The sequence below is a fragment of the Sitophilus oryzae genome, unplaced genomic scaffold (genome assembly GCF_002938485.1).
Source record: "Sitophilus oryzae breed Bouriz unplaced genomic scaffold, Soryzae_2.0 scaffold_1494_pilon_pilon, whole genome shotgun sequence".
Lineage (NCBI taxonomy): Eukaryota > Metazoa > Arthropoda > Insecta > Coleoptera > Curculionidae > Sitophilus > Sitophilus oryzae.
The window spans coordinates 2,382,738-2,399,760 of NW_022146163.1; the positions used below are offsets into that span (position 1 = coordinate 2,382,738).

At 34.9% G+C, this 17,023-nt stretch overlaps 1 protein-coding gene across 1 annotated transcript in view; it reads right to left on the reverse strand.

Moving 5' to 3' along the window:
• LOC115877495 (high affinity cGMP-specific 3',5'-cyclic phosphodiesterase 9A) overlaps positions 1 to 17,023 on the reverse strand; it is a 543,425-nt gene that overhangs the window by 276,857 nt on the left and 249,545 nt on the right. Inside the window, exon 2 of the mRNA XM_030893689.1 lies at positions 6,741 to 6,780. The gene's annotated coding sequence lies outside the window, so the exon portion shown is untranslated. The remainder of the gene's footprint in view (positions 1 to 6,740; positions 6,781 to 17,023) is intronic.

Here is a 17,023-nt window from a genome sequence, read left to right on the forward strand (position 1 = left end):
CTCCGTAAAGAACGAGAAGAAGAGCGAGCCCGACTAGAAAGAGAGAAGGCAGAAGAACAAGAAAGACTCCGTAAAGAACGAGAAGAAGAGCGAGCCCGACTAGAAAAAGAGAAAGCAAAAGATAAAGAAGAGAAAAAAATTACAACGACAAAAGAAAAACAAGAAGAACAGGACCGGCTTGAGAAGATTTTTCGGAGATTTGAAATTCCAACAACAACAAGATAAACAGGAAGAACAGGACCGGCTTGAAAAAATTTTCCAAGATTTGAAAATTCAACGACAACAAGACAAAGAAGAAGAACAGGACCGGCTTGAGAAAATTTTAGGCAATTTAGAAATTCGTCAGAAGAATGAATGGAGGGAAATTTTAGAAGATATAGAAACGCGCCGCCAGAAAGAAAGACAAGAAGATCAGGACCGTCTTAAGAAAACTTTAGAAAATCAAGAAATTCGACTTCAGAAAAGCTTGGGGAACAGCAACAAGCAATGTTGGAAGTACGTTGCCAGGAACAGCAGAACCACTTCAAGAAGCCGTAGAAGATCTGGAGGAGCGCCTTCAGCAGAAGATAGAAAGGTTGGAGATGGACCTACAGAAGACCAAGGTACAAGTAAGGACACCTGGCGTTCCGGGAACTGCAAACCTTAAGGCCCCGACCTACGATGGACAAACGACATGGACGATGTACCACCGCCAGTTTGAAGCAGCGGCTGCTGCCAACGGATGGACCGACCACGAGAAAGCAGCAGCACTTGTCATCGCGCTGCGGGGCCCTGCCCTGGAATTGCTACAAACTATTCCTGCAGCCCAACAGCAGGAGTACGAAACCTTGGTTACTGCATTGGACCGAAGATATGGCGACCAACATCGACGTCAACTTTACCAGGCCCAGATCAAGACACGCCTGCAGAGGTCCGGAGAGAGTCTGCAGGAATTTGAAGCAGACTTACGTCGGCTGGTACACCTAGCGTATCCTGAAGCACCGGAAGGATTTAGGGAGGAACTCGCTGCTCAGTGCTTTATCAGCGGACTGAGGGACAACGAATTACAGAGGGCGCTGCAAATATCCCGATTTTCTACCAGCAGCGAAGCACTGGTCAGGGCGCTGGAAATCGAAGCTGCATTTAGCGCCATCCCTAGACCGAAGATAAGATCGGTAACGGTTGAGGAACAGCCCGGAAGTTCTCACATACGTTTGGAGGAGATGTTTAGTAAACTATGTGAGTTACTAGTGAACAAGAGTAGCAACAACACCCAGACAGAGAGCTATAGAAGATCACAGGACATAAGGTGCTTTAGATGTGGCAGGAATGGCCACATCAAACGGGATTGCCGCGTTCAAATGCGATCCCGTTCACCATCCAGAGAACGTAGGCACCAGGAAAACTAAAATCAGTCAATACTAAGGGGCGAGTATTGACTGGGGAGAACAGAGCCCCCAGGATTTTTTCCATTAGGAGTCTGGGAAGAACCGCTGACAGTTTAGTGATCGACGGGAAGGTCAATGGTAGGAGAATCCGAATGACAGTGGACACTGGCGCTATGGTATCGTTGGTGCGGGCTAACTCAGTGCAAGGATTGAAGCTGATGCCTCTGGGAAGAAGAGTGTGTTTACGTACAGTTACGGGGGAAATGGCCGTTGTACGGGGAGAGGCTATCGTCGAACTGAAGTTAGGAAATTTGAAGTTTCAGCATAGCGTCTTAGTGGCAGATATTGAAGATGACTTCATCTTGGGCATGGATGTGATTCGTCAACATGGATTTTCGTTCGATCACCAGAGAAATATCTTAAATATTGGAAATGAAGAGTTCATGTTATCTCCAGACGAGGGACCAGGCAGAATGGATGTAAGATCAGCGGAAACTGTGATGATACCTGGTGATACCAAGAAGACTGTGTTCGGGAAACTAGAGAAAACCGCTGGGTGCCGTGTAGGACGGGTACAAATTATCGACAACGACCTAGATCGACGACGAGCTACCTTGGACAAGAAAATGAAACATCGCGAAAGCACTATCAGAATAAGGAGTTTTAAGCTTGGAGCTGATGAACAGTGGACGACGGCACAGTTGAGGAAAGATCAAATGAAAGATCCAGACATCGGAGCAATACTACGGCTCAAGGAAGGTAACGGCGAGAGACCACCGTGGCAGGATATTGCGGACAGAGGGCTCGTTTTCAAAGCACTCTGGGCTCAGTGGAATTCACTGGTTATTGAGAATGGATTGTTAAAGCGCACGTGGGAAAGTGCGGATGGCAGCACAGTAACAACTCAGTTACTGGTACCAAGGAAGAAAGTTACCCAGGTATTGGAAGAAATTCACGGTGGTAAAACTGGAGCCCATCTTGGGGTAAACAAGACCTTGAGCAAGCTGAGAGATCGCTTTTACTGGGTGGATTATTGCGAAGATGTCAAGAAATGGTGTCGACAATGTAAAATTTGTGCAGCCAGCCAAGGACCAAGCACTCGATCTAGGGGAAAAATGAAACAATATAACGTTGGACTGCCATTCGAAAGAATCGCTGTTGACATTGCAGGCCCATTCCCTGAAACGCACAAGGGCAACAAGTACGTTTTAGTGGCGATGGATTATTTCAGTAAATGGCCAGAAGTTTTTGCCATTCCAAACCAAGAAGCATCGATGTAGCTGAAGTATTGGTCAATAATGTCTTCAGTAGATTTGGAATTCCCTTAGAGCTTCACACTGACCAAGGAAGGAACTTCGAGTCAAGACTGTTCCAGAAGATGTGTGATCTGCTTGGTATTCACAAGACTAGGACAACAGCTTTACATCCGCAGTCTGATGGGATGGTCGAAAGATTCAATAAGACCATTGAAGAACACCTCTCGAAAATGGTGGCCGAACATCAAAGAGATTGGGATCAACACATACCGCTGTTCCTAATGGCGTATAGAAGTGCAGTTCACAACACCACCGGACTTTCACCATCGAAGATTTTATTTGGTCGAGAATTACGGTTGCCTTGTGACTTGGTGTTCGGATCACCAGACGACGGCACCACAAATGTAGAGGACTACGCGGATGAACTGAAGGAAAGGTTAATGGAAATTCATAAGGCCGTAAGAAGTAAGATTACGCTAGCCAGTGACCGGATGAAAGCTCGTTACGACCTCAGAGCCAATTCTACGGGATTTCAACAGGACGATATGGTATGGTTATATAACCCACAGCGCAAGAAAGGGAGGTCCCCAAAGTTAACTCCAGCATGGGAAGGTCCTTATACAGTCATCAAGAGGATAAATGATGTTGTGTACCGGATTCAACGCAGCCCTAGAAGTAAGATGAAAGTAGTTCATCTGGATCGATTGAAGAGATTCAGACAGGAAACCTTGATCGGGACGATCAAATTTGAGAAGGGGGCAATGTCAAGAAAAATGGCCTATCCGCCAGAAATTAAAAATGTATTACTGGTTGCCTGCACAACCGCAACGTATCCGCCAGAAATTAAAAGACTTTTCAGGCGCCATCTTTAGTCAAGTCGAGAAGTAAGGGGAATCAGACAATAGAATTGTCTGGTATGAAGAAGTACGCTTTCCGAGAATTGGGGAAATTTCGAGAAGCAGTCAATAGAGTATATAAGCCGGAGCCATCGACAACTGAGAGAGTTTTTGAAATTTGAATATACCGCGTGGAAATTGAAAATCGGACAATTTGGTGAAGGAATCTTATAAATAGTTAGTTGTTGTGTGTTATAAGTTAGTAATTGTGTATAAAGTGAGAAAATAAATACGTTAAGTATTTTATCGTGAGTTTAAATTAGTGGACCCACGGAATCCGTAACAATATCATATCGTCGATGAATGACGATAAACTGCTAACTCTATTATTCCTAATTTTACAGAAGAGCAAAAAAACAGTACAAAAAAATATGTACACATGTAGGAAGTATTTTCATGCGTTAATATAATAAAGAGATAAGAATTTTATTTGCTGAGGAACAATATAACTCAATATTTCGTGTTAGATCATTTTTTTCAAACACAATAGGGAGATAGCAGATATTCGTCTTGCAGAAATAAGAAATAAAAATATACTTGTGGAGATAGCAACCTTTATTGTTTGCAATTTTGAAAATGGAATTGAATATTACCTAAACAGATTTAGAAATAATCAATTAAATTTAAAAAATATGATATTCATAACCATACATATTTATAATATCGTCGGTCTAGAAGCAAAACATACAAGTCCAAAAACGAATAGATTTTTATTGCATTTTTAAAGAACTGAAGTAGCAGCATTTTGGACTTAATGAATATGAAAGTAATTTAAAAATTAAACTTATAATTCTTAGAAGATATGGTAGAATCCTTCCATGCTTCTCCTAATTTTTATACAACGGTAGTAGATCCAGCTTGGAACAAAAACAGTGCGTGATTTTATTAAATTTTTATTACTTTTCTCCTTATTTTTTTAATTTTTATAAAAATTATGTATCATTTACGTGGAATTACGTGGAAAAACGTTGAAAAAAATAAAACTGATTAGGTATTATGGAAATTCTTGTACAAGTAAGTAATGGTTATTTAAACTATTTATAGCACGCCGATGAATTGCTCGTATATAGAGAATTTCGTTTTTCCTTTTACCCTTTAGGGATACCCCGTATTTACAGAACTCGCAGGGTCGGATTGGCCATATTATATATATAACTATTAGATGGATCCCAGTCTTCGTGGGCCCCCTTTATGGTTCATTATTTATTCTTAACAATATTTGCTTTTGCATTGCATTATGGCATTTGCATTGCATTTGTTTACCTTGCATTAGGGTAGTTCCCTGATTTCTATACAGGTTGAGTCTTAAATAAGTGCAAATATTTTCTGGGCTAGTAAATCTCAATAAAAGAAACATAATATTTTCTCTTTACCGTTTTTTCAAATAAATCCAAAACAACCGAGTTATTTCACTTTTAAAATTTCCAATTTTTTGCTATAATTTTGAGAATTTTCTTTCTGGTAAATTTAGTTTACTACCTATGTTGCCATATTGCAAACAAAGTATGTTTTTAAACTAAAAATTAAAAAAAATTCAATTTTTTTTTAAAATTCCAAATTTTCAAAAAAAAATTCGCGCAAAAAAACTCATAATCGTGTTTCTTGGGTCGAAATATACTACCCCTAAAAATATTTGCACTTATTTAAGATTTACCCTGTATATAATAGGGAAAAATTGACCAAACCATAAGGCGCAAAAATACGCAAAAAAATCCACACGGGCCCCTCCTTCCTTTGCCACCCCTTTGGCCTAGTGCGACCCTGAATCGACGTACTGTACTAAAGAAACATACGAGTAAGAATCCGTGAGTTTGCTTTAGCGTGATCATAACGGAAATTATGGAGATAGCAGCATTTCGGTGGCTATTTCAGATCATTGGGAGTTAGCAGATATTATTGCGTTAAAATAGCAAATTTTCTTTAATGGGAAAAAATGTATTCTTTCCCTACTTATAGAGCATTTTTTTCTCCTTCTAATGGTATAAAAAAAATTTATTAACGTAAAAAATGGAGTTAGCAGGTTATGACATTTCACTGACGATATACAATTTTATATACTAATTCATTATAATAAAATTTAATCATAAAAATATTGTAATTATATTCATTAGTTTTAAGTAATATACAACTGTGTTTTCTTTCTCTGTACATGCCTGGCGCCCAATATCTGTATTTTTTTGTTTATTGTTATTGAGTAGTTTTCTCTCTAGTGAAATACCTTATACATAACTGCTCTCCGATGAAAAGCTGCCGTTCGCAGTGGTAGTAAGCAAGTAAAAAGTTTTGTTCCTAAATATCTACTATACATTTAATAAACGCGTGTTCAAATATTAATTTTAGTGGAATATATATATATATATATATATATATATATATATATATATATATATATATATATATATATATATATATATATATATATATATATATATATATATATATATATATATGTATATCAATATAAAAATGAGATGAGATGTAATTAACGAAATATCATGGTAAACAACAGCTATTTTAGAAACGTCCAGGTTTACTTATTTCACTGAGATTTATGAAAAAAATCCTTTGCCTCGCATACAGATACCGCCACTTTTTTGAAATGGCTCAAAACAAAACAAAATTGAACGAGACAACAAAAAACGCTAAAAATCCCCCCATGCCCTCCTCACGAGTAGTTTTCAGGCGCTTTAAAGAATCGAAAGTAGGTCGAGGCAAACCGAAGTGGGTCAAGACAACTGGAAATAAATCGAAATGCGTCAAAGTTGGGCGACGAAATGCGACCTTGACATGTTTCGAAGAGTTTTTCGCATAGTGTAGAGGCTGTTTAATAAATCTATTGCAATCACAAAAGCAGTCCGAAATAAAGACTTCGAACTTTTTCTGGAGTTCTGGAAAATTTGGCGTTCCTGCTTCTAGACTGTTGTATATTTATTTTTTTAATGACTACCGAAATTACCGGTATTTGAAGACGATTTGCCTGTAATATTTTACCACGTTTTCACGACATTTAACCGGTAAATTTATAAACCGGTAATGCAATCTCTAACAAAAACGACATAATCCGGAAAATTAAAGGAACAATAAATATTATCCGTTGTATTCTTACACAAAACAAATTTTGCGCCATCTTAAAAAAGAATAATCCACTGTTTCCAACTTTATTTCTCCATTTCAGTGGAAAAATAAAGTACACGCCATTAAAAGGATTATGAAAGGCTTACCTTATCGTGCAACTTTATCTCTGTCCCATTTGCCGGCGCCCTGAAAATAGAAAACAAACAATGTTAATAAATAATTTTAAGTTCTTGGAAGTAGGTACAGTGAAAAACAAGTAGAAGAGGATCAAAATGTATTCATTGACAAAAGAAAGAATATCTACAGGGTGGTCCAAATTGTATTCGGTAAACTTCGGCAACATATTCTATAGATAAAAATAAGTAAAAAAGTTCGTATAAATCTATGTTCTAAAATGACTTCATTTCGGAAATCCACGAGGAAATCCAGGGTGTAGAAGTTTAAATTTTATTTAGGTTTTTCCAATTAATTTCTTAATTAACGATATTTGGATGAAAATTGGGGTCCGAGTGTTTTTTGATATGATAAATTCGGTTTCGATGTCAGTAATATGACTGCTACATATAGGGAGGAATCTATATGATTTTAATTGTTTTGAAGATTAATAACTTTTCGTCTGTACCTGTACTATTTTACCGAGAGAAAAAAATATATTTATCCAACAGCCACTACTTATACAGACATTACTTACATGTATACATGCATATAAAATAAATAATAACACACGCGTGAGTTTTTGAAGTTATGACAAGCTAGTGTGTTATGAATTCCCTATCATATACGCCACGAGACTTTTCTGGCAGTATTTGTGCTGTAGCCGCCTCTGCCTGGTTAATAATTTCTTGCGGAAGATCTTCCTGGATCATTTTTCTTAAAAATCTGACTTGCTGGTTCATTATTCACTATTTTCTCGTTAAAAAATCGCGATTTATCTAAATGACGTCTTAATGTCAGTGCTATTTATTATTTGCAAAAAAACAAAAGGCACATCTATATTGCATAGTAACATAATCGCACCCTGATAATTTATTAATTCGCATAAATGAAAGTAGAACTGGTAGATCCTTTCGAAAATCGACAACTATGAAACTATGATCCCTTCCTGGACACAAACGGTACATTGTGAGACAGGAAATTGTAGAGAGAAACAAGCCCTATAACCCAGGATACAATATTTTAATGAACAGTGCTTGCTTCTTGTATTAGATTTTTTCAGTTTTATACAGTTTTTTTCACAATATTTTGAAGTATCACCTGTCACTCAAATTTTAAATAAATTAATTTTCTGCTATGCGTTCCAATTATTGTACCAACTTATTTCTTTGTAAAATAAAATAAACTATTATTAAAATAAATATTTTAATGAACAGTGCTTTTCATAAAATCAATAAAATGAAAAATATACGAAATAATATACATGTTCTGATTTATTTCGAAAATCGACAATTATGAAACTATGAACCCTTTCCGGACACAAACGGTATATTGTGAGACAGGAAATTGTAGAGAGAAACAAGCCCTATAACCCAGGATACAATATTTTAATGAACAGTGCTTTCCATAAAATCAATAAAATGAAAAATATACGAAATAATATACATGTACTGATTTCTTTCGAAAATCGACAACTATGAAACTATGATCCCTTCCCGGACACAAACGGTACATTGTGAGACAGGAGATTGTAGAGAGAAACAAGCTCTATAACATAGGATAAAACATTTTAATGAACAGTGCTTGCTTCTTGTATTAGATTTTTTTAAGTTTTATACAGTTTTTTTTACAATATTTTGAAGTATCACCTGTCACTCAAATTTTAAATAAATTAATTTTCTGCTTTGCGTTCCAATTATTGTACCAACTTATTTCTCTGTAAAATAAAATAAACTATTATTAAAATAACTATTTTAATGAACAGTGCTTTCCATAAAATCAATAAAATGAAAAATATACGAAATAATATACATGTTCTGATTTATTTCGAAAATCGACAATTATGAAACTATGAACCCTTTCCGGACACAAACGGTACATTGTGAGACAGGAAATTGTAGAGAGAAACAAGCCCTATAACATAGGATACAACGTTTTAATGAACAGTGCTTTCCATAAAATCAATAAAATGAAAAATATACGAAATAATATACATGTACTGATTTCTTTCAAAAATCGACAACTATAAAACTATGTTCCCTTCTCCGACACAAACGGTACATTGTGATATAGGAAATTGTAGAGAGAAACAAGTCCTATAACATAGGATACAACATTTTAATGAACAGTGCTTTCTATAAAATCAATAAAATTAAAAATATACGAAATAATATACATGTACTGATTTCTTTCGAAAATCGACAACTATGAAACTATGATCCCTTCCCCGACACAAACGGTATATTGTGAGACAGGAAATTGTAGAGAGAAACAAGCCCTATAACATAGGATACGACATTTTAATGAGCAGTGCTTTCTATAAAATCAGTAAAATTAAAAATATACGAAATAATATACATGTACTGATATTTTTCGAAAATCGACAACTATGAAACTATGAACCCTTCCCGGACACAAACGGTATATTGTGAGACAGGAAATTGTAGAGAGAAACAAGTCCTATAACATAGGATACAACATTTTAATGAACAGTGCTTTCCATAAAATCAATAAAATGAAAAATATACGAAATAATATACACGTAACTGATTTCTTTCGAAAATCGACAACTATGAAACTATGATCCCTTCCCGGACACAAAAGGTACAATGTGAGACAGGAAATTATTGTAGAGAGAAACAAGCCCTATAACATAGGATACAACATTTTAATGAACAGTGCTTGCTTCTTGGATTAGATTTTTTCAGTTTTATACAGTTTTTTTCACAATATTTTGAAGTAATCACTTGTCACTCAAATTGTAAATAAATTAATTTTCTGCTATGCGTTCCAATTATTGTACCAACTTATTTCTTTGTAAAACAAAATAAACTACTTTAAATTAAATTGACAGACACATCTATCACTGTTCACGATTTTGTCGTTGGACCGACTATAAATATGTAAAACCATCTAACGGCGGTCTTTCTTTCGTCGATTGGTTTGTAATACCGTATATAATATATACCGTATAAATAATAATTTAGCCAGTTTGGTAATTTAATCAAACTAGCTAATAATTTACTGCTACATTAACCTTGCCGCAAATTATTTTGATAGATGTTAATAAAAGAAAACTCGCGCCAATAAATCAATACCAAACAATAAATTAAAAAATCAGTGTTGTATTTTTCTCTTTTTTTTTCAAAATCGGAATAAATTATTTTCTTCGAAGAAAAATAAATAAACGAAATCTATACATATATCAGAGTTTGAAATTGCGTGAGCTCTGACATTTTCAATAGAATAAATTTGCAGTTTATTTTAGAAAATTGCTTTATACCTTTATCCGATTGTCGGTTCTAATTTATCTATATACCTACTGCGACGCAATATAAATAAATTCTGTATATCAACGACATTTAATACTTTTTACAAAAAGTGAAATGTACGATTGTATGAATAAGCAACGACTTGTACACATAGTCATGTTGTCATGTAACAGTGCATAGAAGAGGAGGAAAATCTAATTATTTTTTATTAATTGTGTTTTTTTAAACATTATCACTGCGAACGGCAGCTTTTCGTTGGTAGAGCAGTCGTGGATAAGGTATTTCACTGGAAAGAAACTAACTAACAATAATAAATCGAAAATACAAATATTGGGCGCCAGGCATGAACAGGGAAAGAAAACACAGTTGTTTATTACTTAAAACTAGTGACTATATTCATTCATGATGTATTCTGATGGTAAATAGCATTGTACAATTTTAATAATTATTATAGTGGTTATATGTCGAGTAAAGCTATGTTAGGAATAATATTAAATATATTCAATGAAAAGACTATAAAAAAATACAATACATGTAAAGTTATAGAAAATGCATAAAAGGTAGCATTACTTTAATTAATTTGATATATTTTATATGATGTTAAATCGAAGATGTTGCAACCAGTAGATTCTAGAATCTATGTTTGGTTATCATCTGTGGAAATAGCGCAATAATAATATGTATAGAAAAAAGTTACTATTACAAGACGTAATGTAATGAAACCTAAGATCTAAATCATATTGTAACTACTAAATCGACATAAATGTTCTTAACGATCTAACCACTAAACATAGTCTGTACGATATTATTTAAAATGTACGTTATTATGTTAAGACTGAAAATCGACTGAAAACTAGAACTTAAATCTACACTTAGCTGTTCTTTATGCAATCATGCTTCAAACAGTAACAGCGTGAGGTGGGCTCGCATCTCTGTACACCATGAATCAATACAGCCGTAATTATTGACTAGGCTTAGAAATGGGAAAGAAGCAGCATGGGGCTCAAGCTACATCCACGCTGGGGCACTCTATATAAAAGATAAACCATCCTACATGGGACACTCGTCCACAGGACATCCGTACATAGGGCATCCAACCATAGGACCCTAAAAATACAAAACTCGTATTTAAAACCTACCAAGGTGTAATAAACAAAATAAACCTACCTCGAAATACTTCCGATGGCTCAATAATAAACAAAGAAACTGTCCTTTCTTCCATGTAACATTCTGGAGGACAAAACGAAAGAACACCAATGTACCAGCAAAATACAAATACGAGTTAGGTGGGCCAATCCAAAACTCTACCCTAAAAATATTCAATAATAATAACGAATCTAAAAAAGATAATAACTCATCTTTACCTGTAGCTTCGAAATGGCAGCCGATTCAAATTATACAGCAAGATTTAAATAATTGCAATTTCTCTAAGTCGGGAGTATTGAGATAGCCGACGGCCAAACCCAAAGTGAAGTTAAGCGCGGAGAGGCGCCTTGAAACGATCTTGACAGCCCTCCACAGAAGCAGTGAAACGATAACAGGGTTGTTGACTAGAGAACGTAAAAATTACGCCAGGCGCGTCAAGTAAATTATCAGGCCTGAGCGATACGGAATCTGGTGATGATACGCCAGACATCATATATCATATACAGGACATGTAACGAACTAAAAACGTTACAATCAAATATCTTGTATTCGAATACTTTTGACAATCAAAAATATTTTTGAATTCGAATACTTTATTTTTACTCCCAGCGCGCGTAAAAAAATTCATTTCAATAGATTTAATACTTGCATAAGCCCTCTGTATAAAGCGGGTTACGTGGGAACTGAATCTTAAAGAATTATCGGACTGTCTCTGTAATTGGTAACATTGTAACATTAAGTTCTAAAACATTTTACTTCCTTAACGTTACCCTTGCAGCCAAAGAGCATTCCCAGTAATACAAATTATTTTTTAAGGGTATTAATAACTGCTATATCACCAAATTAATCCAACATGCGGATTTATTAATTCGGCTAGAAAACGTTCTTACAGAACTAAAGAGTAATTATATGTCCAAAATATGCACAACATACCCAGCCATTTTAAGTTTTATGAACGCATATAAACACACTCTTAAACAGCTTTGTGAGAAAACTAATTTGTTTATAAGCATTATAAAAAAAATGGTATGTGCGTAATAATTTCTTTATTATAGTCACCGATGATATAAAGCTAGGATTTCGTATTATATTATTCAAAATGATGGGTAGAAGGAAAATCAGAAACTTTATCTAATTCTATATCAAAAGTACAAAGAGTACAACAAGTAGAGTACAAAAAAGAACAACAAGATACAATTTAGTTACTTTTTCAAATTAGTTATTACTTATTACGTCATTTGTAAAAGTTAAATCAATACATTTCAACATCTATACTAATATATAAAATCCTTAAGTGACTGACATACTGATTAATCACGATCCTGCTGAAACCGTAAGAAGCTCAATTTTGGCATACAGGTTGATTCTAGGCTGTAGAGACACGATAAGAAGGGATTTTTCGAAATTCCAATTCCAGTTCACAACCAAACCAAACCACCCCTAAAATATTACAATATTTTTTATTTAAAAAACGGTAAAGTTTTTTCATTTTGTTTTTTTACATATTTTAATATTTTTTAAAAATGTATACAGGGTGTTTCGAAAAATCTGGTCATTGATTAATCACGATCCTGCTGACGTAAAAAGCTGATTTTTGCTGTTTTCCAAAAATCAGCTTTTTACGTCATTGACTTTAAGGTGTAGAGGTTCAATAAGAAGGGATTTTTCGAAACTCGAATTTTAAGAATATTAAAATATTTTTTATTTAAAAACCGGTGAGTTTTTGGGAAAAACTATTAAACACGTATATTTTATTTTGTTGTTTTACATATCTTAAGATTTTTTATAAATTTATACAGGGTGTTTCATAAAATATGACCATTGAGCAATCACGATTCTGCTTAAACTGCTTGACGTTTAAAGCTGATTTTTGGCAAACGAATTGACTGTGGGGTGTAGAGGTTCGATAAGGAGGGGTTTCTCGAATCTCAAACTACAAGAGGGTGAAAACGCCCCTCAAATATTACAATATTTGTTATTTAAAAAACGGTTAGTCTTTCGGGAAAACGCTTGGACAAGCATAATTTATTTGGTTTTTTTACATATTTTGAATTTTTTAAAAAAATCATACAGGGTGTTCCAAAAAGTTGGGTAATTGATTAACCACGATTCTGCTTAAACTGCTTGACGTAAAAAGCTTATTTTTGGCAAACGGATTTTTCGAAAGTCAAATTCCAACAAGATGAAACTACCCCTCAAATATTACCAAGTTATAATCAATAATATCGCCATATTGTTTTTTCTCATGCTGACATAAATGTGAGTAAATTTTATCCAGTTTGTATGTTAATGGAAATTCTTGCTTTGCTTTATCATCACCATTACAAATGATTAATTCGACGCGAACGAAGTCGCTGGTACACGTTAGTTTATAATAAAGAGTACAAACTGCATTCGAAAGTATAAGAAGATGATATGTTCAAAGAGCTATAAATAATTTTGAACTAGAAATAAATTTGTGCATTAGGGAAGGTGGTAACTTTCAAACATGTAGATCATTACAAAATTGTTTTGTAGAAGTTGATTTATTTATAATAACTACGATTAATATTATGAATATTATTAGATCGTACACTAAATTTCAAATTTAAAATAAAAAAAGTTAAAAATAATATCTTTATTGCTGACTTAATTTTCTTTATTCAATGACAATTAGCGCTGATCAATATTGTTACGATGAATATAATCAAATTAAATAATTTAAAAAACCAGTATCGGACTTGAAATTATTTTAATGATAATTAAATAGATTTGGTATTGTTAAGGTACCAAAAACAAAGAAAAATATCAAGTGTGGCATATCTTTGTACTCAGGAGACTGAGTTCTTTCAAAATCTGAAATAAAAAATGCAGGTATGTATTTAAAAAAATTAAGTTGGCCTCTGTATCTCACGAATTATCAGTTAATTTTAAAACCTAAAATACTATCAGATAGTCCTAATAAACTAGCTATGAGTATGTGCAATTAGTTTTTTGATTTTTTAAAAAGCAACGACAGGAAAAAATAAAATTTATTTTCAAAAAAATCCGTTTTTTTTCTCAAAAAACTCAGCAATGCTTGAAATTTTTAAAACTTTTTTGATGGCATCTTGGTGAACATTCCAAGGAGTAACTTTGCCCCAATTTAACCATCTCCGTATCTATTACGGTTTTCGAGATACCAATGCTCGTACCTCGAATTTGAAGCACCCTGTATATCACTTTTTAGGATTAAGTTGGATAAATAGTTATTTTCTTCTGCTTTTGAAATATTTGTATTATACAAAGTACTAAGAATAGTAACAATTACTCACCGGAATATGATAAAAAACACTGGACATTAGACAAAATATGCACATTTGCACCAGGAAAAAGGAGCGCGAAACCGCGTTGGGACAATTCGAAATTAAATGAAAATCTAATCAGATATTTAATTGATCGGCATTATCGGGCATTCGCGGTCACTACAAGATACGTAGACGTAAAAACGAAGAAAACCGACGATAAAAAATAAGAACAAGAGGGAAAAAAGAAGAAAAAGAAACGATCAGCGGGAGATCGACGGCGCCATAGCAGGAACTGGTGGTGAACCTTCAGGTTGCCAAGTTTTAAATATTTTCAGATTTTTTTTATATATACAAGTTGTAACAAATAGTGTACCAAATTGTAATCGATGATAGATTGTAAAATGTAGGGGAATCAATAATTATTGTGTCCCCCTTTCTTGAGTTATAACTCATCATACAGTCTCAGGGCTTTGACAAAAGTCAGTATCTGGGACGGTATTTACTTCTCCATCTTCGATATCATCAGTCATACCAAAGTTTATGTCACGAATGGTTTTCGTCTCGGCGCACTCAGTGATAAGGTGTTCTGGTTTCCTGAATCTACTAAGGCGTTCATTGAAGAAACAGTCTCCTATTAAAAATTCCGTGAAAATCCGAAGATTGTTCTTCCTTAAATCAAGGAAAATCTTTAATTTTTCACAGTCTTAAGTTTTCAGAAATTTCTTCGAGTATTTTAGACTGTTGAAGGATTTCCATTCCAAGTTACGGATGGAGTCTTCCAGGTTCTTGAGTTCCGCTTTAAGTTGATTTTCACTTGGGAGCAGAACGGTTCTGGTCCAATTAGTGGAGTGTTCGCTCCTTTTCTAGCTAGATCGTTTGCTTTTTCATTACTTTCTATCCCTTGTACCCTTGGCACCCAGGGTAGGAGGACTTTATTTTGTTTGCCTAATTTGTTCAGCTTCTCTAGGCATTCTTTGACCAATTTCGAATTGATGGTTACCGAATTGATCGGTTTTAAGGCTGTCTGACTATCGGATAAGATGGATAATTCTTTTTCCGATAGTTTCTATCTAAGATGAATTAAACGCATATTTGGAGAGCGTGGATTTCTGCCTGAAAAGTGCTGAGGTAGATGTCCATTGGTTTGGAGTATTTAATTTTCGGCCAAATACAAATACCAAAATACACCTGTCCCTGTTCCTGCTTTGGATTTTAAAAGCATCAGTTTACCACGTTTTGGTATACCGGTACCATAGTGTAGTATAGTGGTGGAGAAAGTAGTATCGTAGTAGTAGAAAAAATTTAGTTCATAAAAAACTGAGACAATGTCTTTATGTCTTATAGGAATGATCTTCAGATTCTCCATAGATTCCAAACTCAATATTTTTACGATTTTCCAGTGATTTGTAATGATAACCTGGCTGGTTGTGATGCGATTCCGGCGGAAATCTATAAGTGTGCAAGTAAAGAATTTATTTGTCATGTCATATATGGGAAAACAGAGAGGTACCCTAAAAACTTTTGCAACGAGAATAACTATAGTGAATATATTTAAGAACAAAGCAAGTGCATGCGACTGTGGAAACTACCGGGGAATTTCACTACTGGCTATCGGAGGAAAAATTCTTGAAAAAATTATGTCAAACCGTCTGCATCCACATAGAAAAAATCCTGCCAGAATCGCAAACGAGTTTTCGCGCCAACCGAGCCACCGTCGATTCGATATACTCCATCGACCAACTACAAGAAAAAGTTAAAGAGCAGCAGTCGAAACTCTATGTTGCTTTCATCGACCTAACAAAAGTCTTCACCTCTGTGAACAGAGATGCACTTTCGGCAATTATGAAAAAGTTCGGAGTACCCAACAAATTTCTTACAGTGTGTAAAAGCCTCAATAACAACAAGTCAAGAGTGTCACATCATGGATCACTGAGCGATCCCTTCCTAACAAATACAGGAGTTAGGCAGGGATGTCTAACTCCTGCAGGGGCGCCTCTCCTATTCAACATATTCATGGCAATGCTCTCCATTATAGTGGACAGCAAACTGCAGGAAAGAAGATTGAGCATTAGATAGATACAGATACGACGGCGATTTGTTCAACATAAAAAGACTCAGGTCAAAAACACGTATAAAATTCATCAAAGAACTTCAATACGTTGATGACTGCGCTTTAGTTGCAAAATCGTTACAGCAATTACAAGAAATGCTGAACACCACATATACCTGGGCATACGAGGTTTTGGGCCTTCAGCTAAACATCGATAAAACTAAAATGATGTGCTCTCCCCCGGAAAATCATAACAGTGCTATAAAAATCAGAGAAGAACTATTGGAATATGTAGCCAAATTCTTAAAAATTAAAATCTTCTTTATTTATGTGAGAAACGGCAACAGCGTGGATGTCCGCGACAGTCGATCGCCAATCGGCCTGAGGCCAACGACTGACCATCGCTGGCATCCAGACTACCTTGAGAGAGAAGAACGCATTTCTTCTGCTGCTTCTTCCCCTGCTTCTTCTTCCGATCCACGTTGCTCGCACAATAAACGTAATTAGCATACTAGGCGCGTGTTTTTATTTTATTTACGCGC